At 46.6% G+C, this 8,227-nt stretch overlaps 1 pseudogene; it reads right to left on the bottom strand.

The window, feature by feature from the left end:
* Nucleotides 1-364: 364 nt before the first annotated feature.
* Nucleotides 365-1,192, bottom strand: LOC117066529 (annotated as a pseudogene).
* Between the last annotated feature and the right edge of the window lie 7,035 nt (nt 1,193-8,227).

Below are 8,227 nucleotides of genomic sequence, written 5' to 3'. Positions count from 1 at the left end.
ATCCCAGCACCTTGGGAGGCTGAGATGAGTGGATCACCTGAGGTCAGGAGTTCAAGACCAGCCTGGCCAACATGGTAAAACCCCATCTCTACTAAAAATACAAAAAATTAGCCAGGCGTGGCGGTCAGCGCCTGTAATCCCAGCTACTTGGGAGGCTGAGGCAAGAGAATTGCTTGAACCCAGGAGGTGGAGGTTGTAGTGAGCTGAGATCGCACCATTGCACTCCAGCCTGGGTGACAAGAGTGAGACTCTGTCAAAAAAAGAAAAAGAAAAAGAAAAACAAAAAGCAGTCCTAAGGCAAAATAGCAGCTCCCAGTAATTTCTGCAGGTTTTAGGTTTTATCTTCTTCTGAAGTTGGCTTAATTCAGTTTGTCTCATTCTTGGAAGCCTCATCAAAATTCTCTGCAAGAGCTGGAACTTCTTCATCATCATCCTCTCCAGGAGCAAGTGGTACTTTTTCATCCACAGATGGTTTGGGCAGAGGTTCAGCCCATCTTCCTAAACTAGTCAGACTGTCTGCATCACGCCGGCTTAAGGTGCTGGGTAGCGATTTCCATCAGCTGCTGTGTCTCAGCATGGCCTGCAGTGGTTAAAGAAGTGTTTGCTGCCAGAGATGCCTGAACTTTAGGATTGCTAAAGTGGATCACTGTTCCTTGATCTACTTTAACTCGTAAGTGTATTCACCTCTTCAATACCAGATATTGTTTGCCCCTAATTTCTTGTGTTTTTGTTTTTTTGTTTTTGAGATGGAGTCTTGCTCTGTCACCCAGGATGGAATGCAATGGTGCGATCTTGGCTCACTGCAGCTTCTGCCCTCTGCCTGCCAGTTTCAAGCGATGCTCCTGCTTTAGCCTCCCGCGTAGCTGAGATTATAAGTGCCCGCCACCATGCCTGACTAATTATTTAAATTTTTTTTTAGTAGAGACGGGGTTTCATCATGTTGGCCAGGCTGGTCTGGAACTCCTGACCTCAGGTGATCCACCCGCCTCCACCTCCCAAAGTGCTGGGGTTGCAGGTGTGAGCCACTGTGCCGGCCCCTGACTTCTTTAAGAGCTGAAGTTTTTTTTTTATCATCTGCTGTAGCTATTCTATGAACCACCTTCTTCTTTCTGCAACCAATTTCTTTCCCAGCAATGCACACTTGTGCCTGAAGTTTGGTGGGTTTTTCCTCGTTCACAATTGTCTCTTTCATCTTGTCAGAGCAGAAAAGGGGCCATGCAGGGGACAGTTTGGCACTCAGGGTTCAAGCAGACTTAGGCAAACACATGCAGGGATGCAAGATGGTGGCTCTGCGATTCTGACCTCGTTCTTTAGAACAAAATAAATCTCTTTCTATGAATTTCCAGGCATACACATCCTCAGGCCTATTTTTTCAAAACCAAAGAGTTTATCAATATAGCCAAAGTCTATTTATCGAGAGATTTCACAACCAGTAAAAGTGACTTTAAGATAGTTTTTAAATAGAATTTCTTTCTCTCTTTACCTGATTTCCATTTTCCCGGGTGAGGAAATTGAAGTCAGAGAGGTTAAGTCACTTGCTGAAGGTCACAGGGCTGGGACTGGAGCCAGAAGTGGGTCAGGATTCAAACTCAGAAATGCCTGGATCCAAAGCCAGGCTCCAAATGTTCACTTCTACCTCCCTTCTCTCCAAAGAGGAGGACCCCATCACTGGAACTGTCCTTACCAAATGCCGTTCAAAGTCAAGGCTCCCAGTGGAATTGCCTTCATTCATCATTCCCGGTGGAGAGAATCTGATTGGCCCAGCTGAGGTCACATGTCCTCACCTTGGACAGATGGGTTCTCGCTAGGCAGGCTGAGGCTGCAGGGCAACCGCTCTGAGTCACGAGGGCCATTCCTGGAGAAGACAGGTGTGCGAGCTGGAAGGCCATCCCGAGAGGGACCTGCTAGTGATGAGCAAAATGTTATCAGGCAGAATCAGTTGATTTCATACCGCTGTGTACACTAGCATCAACAGCCATGCGGAATGGTCATAATATTTTACCAAATGTGCTCTGACTCCCCACCCTGAGCAAACTCCCTCTGGTCCACGAGCAGAGAATGGAAATGCATTTCCTCTTTTCCTGTGCTCAGGCGTGGGGTGATTACTTGGCAAATAGCCCCGTCACATTTGGTCATCTAGGACATTTTTCCTACGCAGCGGCTCCTCTTCTCAGATAGACCCAGAGACATTCCTCAAAATGTTCTGCTCAAACAAGCATGTGACAAAACAGCTTGTCAGTTTGTCTCTTTCTTGCCGAAATGAGACCGTGATGTCAAAATTCAGTCCTTTACTCATTTAGAAACCATCTGATAATGGAGCACTGGTTTAATTTCCCGGGGAAAATAAGACGCCTCTTGACTAGTAAAGCTCCCCATAACCCCAGGAAGAGGCATAATTATCTTCTTCAGAGTCAATCCCTTGTGGATCCCCTAATTAATTGTAAACTATAGATGAGAGCTGTTCAAAAAGTAAGTTTACAAGGTTAATTACTGGTGTATTATGCGTAGCACAATTTTGCTGGGCATGTCTGATAGAGAAACTGATGATCCACTTTTGCAAGTGCCTCCTCACTGTCAAGTGGAGGAGTTGAGAGAAACAACACAAAAGTTACTTCTACCTTTGGCAGGCTAGTTATCGAGGTACACCAGCATTATCAAGGGAAATCAGTTCTGCCTACGATTGTGTGGGCCCTTGGCCCTTATACACTCCTACACAGGCAAATCCGATCGCTCTCCATGTGCACACATGCACAAGTGTGCGTGTACACATGCATGTGAACATACACAAATGCATGCATGCACACACATTAGCAGGTATTATGCAAAGGGGGTCAGCATGGAAGTCCAGAGAACTGATTTTGAGCCTCGGGTCTCATGCATTGGGGATTTTCTTACTTGAAGACAGAGTCACTCAAGGACACTCTGCATCCCCCTGCATAGTTCCAGCCTCCTATTAGGATCAGGAACATTAATATGATCTGAGCTTAGATCCTTCCACATCCCTCTTTGTGGCAAAGATATACACACATATTTGCAGATTCTGTGTCCGTGTGGCTGAGTGACGCATATGACACAGGATACTTAAGGATTGGTTTGGACTAATGGTCACATGTTATTTCTTCTTTTTGGCTCCTGCCAGGAGCCTACTAGAACATAAGGGCGCTAGACAGGATTCCAAATGAAAAAGAGTCCAATCTTTCATTTCCCTCCTCTCCTGATAGAGACCCTAACAGCTTGGTGAGGAACGTGGGTTGCTATGGAGATGAGCTGTGACTAAATCAGGTGGGTACAGGCAAGGGTATTGCAACACAGGGAAGAAAGAAAAGGGAAAAGTTTGCTTCTTGGCTTGGGCTTGAAATATTACAAGACTCCTAAAGGGGAGGGACGTTGCCCTACCTGTCCCGAAATCCCTGCTTCTGCCTTCCTATTCCCTATACCTTCCCAAGAGTGGAGATGTGGGTCTGATGGGTCAGAGCCCATGTTCTGCTAGCAGGCAGGGTTGCTGCACCTTACGAGCAGGACTTTGACTGGACACCGTGGCTCACGCCTGTAATCCCAACACTTTGAGAGGTCGAGGTGAATGGATTACCTGAGGTCAGGAGATCGAGACCAGCCTGACCAAATGGTGAAAACCTGTCTCTACTAAAACTACAAAAATTAGCTGGGCGTGGTGGCACCTGTAGTCCCAGCTACTTGGGAGGCTGAGACAGGAGAATTGCTTGAACCCGGGAGGTGGAAGTTGCAGTGAGCCGAGATTGTGCCATTGCACTGCAGCCTGGGTGACAGAGCAAGATTCCATCTCAAAAAAAACAAAAACAAAAACAAAAAAAGGGCAGGACCTTGGCAATACTCCCTCTTCCCCTTCCTGCCTTGGGCTGGAAGAAGCAGATGGCAAGCTGCAACTCAGAGGGTGTGGAAGGAGCCACATAGGTACGGATGGGAGTCTGAGACGAGCTGAGGAGAGAAAGCCTTTGCCTCTGCCTGTGATGATCCCCAGTGGTATCTTAGAGGGTGAACTACTGCCCCCAAAGAAGAAGGGAAAGGTCGTGGCGGATGGATCACTACGTGAACAGGTGTGGGAGCATCAAAGACAGCGTGTGTTTGGTGACTGCTGGATCACATGCCAGCACTGGGCAGCATTGGAAAGAGAGAGGTACGAAGAGCCCGAGTGTCAAGTGAGGACTTTGGACTTCACAGGCAATGAAGGCTTCTCAGAAAGGAAGTGACACAATTTGTCCTTTGGGAAACTAAGACAGGTGGCAAGTGTCAGGAAAGGGTGGGAAGGGGGAGAGATGAGGGCAGGCTGAGACAGCAATCAGAAGCTATGGCATACTGATCTCAGGAGGGTACAGCGAGGTGGAGGACAGGTCATGGTGCTGGGAACAAGAATGAGTAGGAAGCTCAGGCACTGCAGGGCTCACGACTCCCTGTCTATAGGGAGAGAGAGAGCTGGCGGCTGAGATGGCTCTGGGGTTTGATCACTGAGGCCTGGGTGAATGGTGGTGCATTTACAGAGGAGCACACAGAAGAATGTGTGAGCACACACACACATATACACACATGCAAACACACATGTACACATACAAATGCACACACACATATACATGCACACACATGCACATGCAAACACAATACAGATGCATATGCACGCACACACACATACGTACACACATGCACACACCTACATGTCCATACATGCATGTACACACATACACGTACATGTGTGTATGCACATGCACATACACATATACACATGTACACACATGCACACATGTGCACACATGCATATGCATGCACACATACATGTACGCACACACATACACACATGTACACACACACACACCCTTCACTCCCCAGCCAATATTTATCAGACCCCTATTCTCTGGAATTCTTTTCCTCATCCCTCCCTTACATGACTTAAATAATAACATTAATGACAACTAGGGTCACACATTCATTTGTGCATAGCTATATTCAATTAAAATTTTCTCCACCTAAAGAGCTCTCTGAGGCAGGCCAATAGAGGCTCCGAGAGGATGAGCAGTGCGCCTCATGTCTCACAGCTGAGAGGGTGGAGTCTTGACTTCGGACTCCCAGCCCAGTGCACCCCCTGCCATGCTCCACTGAGGCTGGAAGGAAACCCTGAGATCGGCTTAACCAGCCCTCTCATTACCCTTCTTTATGACGGTTTGTATTGTAGTCAGGAAACTCCTGTTAATCGTTCTTTTTGCTGCCACCATCATATTTCCTTCCTCCAAAAAGGAGCGCAGGCAGGGAGATTATTTTGACATATTTCCTGAAGACGCTGTTTCTAGAGCACTTGCCTGATAAAAATGATATATTTATTTGGGACCGCCAAGAGCTTGCTGAAATGAGGAATTTATCTGCATAGCTTTTGTTATTAAAGTGATTCCTCTTGTTTATTTCCTTCTAAGCTACTGATTCCATCTATAATACATGAGTTTCAGGTAATAGAAATTTTTCATGCAAGTAAATATTTTAATAACAACATTATGGTCTTGATTCAGTGTTACAGGCAGTAGCCTGGCACAGGGAACAAGCTCGACACTAGGAGGCTTGGGACCTGGGTTCTCATCCTCACTCTGTATCTGTGCCCATGGGCAAAACCCTGTCCTCTATGAACCTCAGTTTCCTTCTCAGTAAACTGTGGTAGTTGCTACACACCCTCCCTGACTCACAAGGGCCACTGTTAAGATCAGATGAGATGACAGCTCCAAAGGTTCTGGAGAGGCTGCAGGCTTTGCTATATATGGACAGGGTCAGCATGAGATACTGACCAGAGTACAGACTTAGGGGTATAACAAAGAGACTAAAAAACACAGTGGCAGGCCAGGTACCGGGGACTCACGCCTGTAATCCCAGCACTTTGGGAGGCCGAGGCAGGCAGATCACAAGGTCAGGAGATCAAGACCATCCTGGCTAACACAGTGAAACCCCATCTCTACTAAAAATACAGGAAGTAGCCAGGTGTGAGGGTGTGCGCCTGTAGTCTCAGCTACTCGGGAGGCTGAGGCAGGAGAATTGCTTGAACCCGGGAGGCGGAGGTTGCAGTGAGCCAGGATCACACCACTGTACCTCTAACCTGGGCAATACAGCGAGACTCCGTCTTAAAAACAAAACAAAACAAAACAAAACAAACAAACAATAAAAAAACAGTGACTTAAATGAGATAGTGTCTGTCTTATGCAAAGATGGACGGGGGTCAAGAAAGGGTAAATGGCCTCATTCTACAAGGTCATTCGGGGCAGGCCAGTCGACACTGCCAGTCTCAACTTGAGACTTCCATCTCTGTGTCCAAGTGGTCTCCTACCATGGATGTTTCCCAACAAGCAAGAAGGTAGCAAAAGGGAATCAAGGTCAAGTGAGTTTGTCTTTAAGGTGGAACTCACATGGCACTTCCACTCACATCCCATTGGCTCAAATTTAGTCACATGAGTCACTTGGCTTCTCTGGCCACAAAGAAGGCTGGGAAATGTAGTTTCTAGCCTGGCAGTCATGTGCCCAGCTAGCACTTGGAAGATAGAACGAATAGTAGGAGACACTTAGCAGTATGGGGGAAATGACCACTCAGGATAATGGGCACATATATGGAAGGGCCCACAAGATCTTCAGGAAAAGCAAACAGCCAACTGGGTACAGAGCAGGTCTACACTCATGTGTCTGCCTCAGATATTCTATGCATATTTGTACTCATACGAGCACAACTGCAATCAGACACCGGCTCAGGTAAGCAAAATAATAAGAGTGAAACTGAGCATGCCTCCTGGCTGTCAAGGTGGTGCAGATTCAAGAGACAGATGGTGGTGGGGCCTAAGGTGATGCAGCCAAGTTGGAGAGAGGTATGTGAGTTCAATATCTATCTTACCTTTCCAACTCTGGAAGGTTGGGACTCAACTGACATGAGTTCAGTTTGAGGAACACAAAGAGGGCGAGATCTGAACTGGCTAGACCTGAGAGGGTCACAGACTTTGGGACACACCTCAAGTCAGATGTATCACTGGTGTCCACTGCTCCATCAAGCTGGTGACCATTCACCATTTTTATTTTTGCCCAAATGGTCTACTTTCACCATTTTGATCCCCACCAAAGTCTGCTATCTCACACCCTTCAGCCACATGCATTGTGGTAGGACTAATATCTGATACCCCAAACAAGGTGACTCTTGGCCAGACTCAACCCTGAGCCCTGCCACACCCAGAACTCTCTCAAATGTTCCCCAGGGTCTCTGCTCTAAACCCAGGGGGGAATGCAGCTGGTGAGTGCAGCACAGATCGGAATCCTACCCCAGCCACCAGCCCCAGCTCATGGCAGGGGTCAGAAGCACCCCAGGGAAGAAAGAAATGTCAAATTGTCAAGCCCAAAGTGTTCAAATGGGAGACAGTCCACCAGTACAACGAGAAGAGTTCAGTCGTACTAGAAGAGGGTGAGTCTCTCCCAATAGTCTGTACCTTCAACAGGAGACCATCAGAAGAGCCTCTGGAATTCACCATGCACTATTCACATACCACTCAACATACGTTAACAGCTCAAGTGGATTCACATCAGCTCAATCATAATTATTTGTCAAAACCACTGTTTCCCTCATTATTTCCTGCTGAGAGTGTGAGATTATATAAATTTATGTTGTCGCTATCACAGATTCTAACAGCATCACAAAGGAAGAGAAATTAACCTCCTACTTATTAGAAAATGTTTAGCTCAACTCTCTAGGAGAAGTCAATTTACTAGGTTAAATTTTCTGAAATTGCATAAAGACACTATTCCAACAATGCACCATAACAGAGTGGCATTATCTGCTGTTTTACTACAGAGGACCTGCTGCCAACAACCTTAATGATTTATGGTTAAAATGTATTTACCAAGAAGTTATCATGCTAGTTATGGCCTGAACCAGAGACTGGGACCCACATTCTGTTTCCTGGAAGACTTGGGTCTTGGTGAACAATAATAATAATAATACATATGGGATCCTTTCAGTTCTAGGCAAAGGATGCTGTGCTCAGCCAGTTACATACGAGCATCATTCCTCACATGGACCATGGCCATTCATTCCTAACTGCTCTCCCACATCTATGCTGGCCTCTACCCCACCCCACTCATATTTCATGGTACACCCAGAGTGATTAGTCAAAACCAAGATCTGATACTATCCTTCTGTCCCACCACAGGGCCTTTGCACAAGCTCTTTCCTCTGTCTGGAATCCTC

The sequence above is a fragment of the Trachypithecus francoisi genome, unplaced genomic scaffold, assembly GCF_009764315.1.
Source record: "Trachypithecus francoisi isolate TF-2019V2 unplaced genomic scaffold, Tfra_2.0 Lachesis_group20, whole genome shotgun sequence".
In the NCBI taxonomy this organism is placed as follows: Eukaryota; Metazoa; Chordata; class Mammalia; order Primates; family Cercopithecidae; genus Trachypithecus; species Trachypithecus francoisi.
The sequence above is the reverse complement of the archived record's forward strand: the minus strand, read 5'-3'. Positions and strand labels throughout refer to the sequence as shown.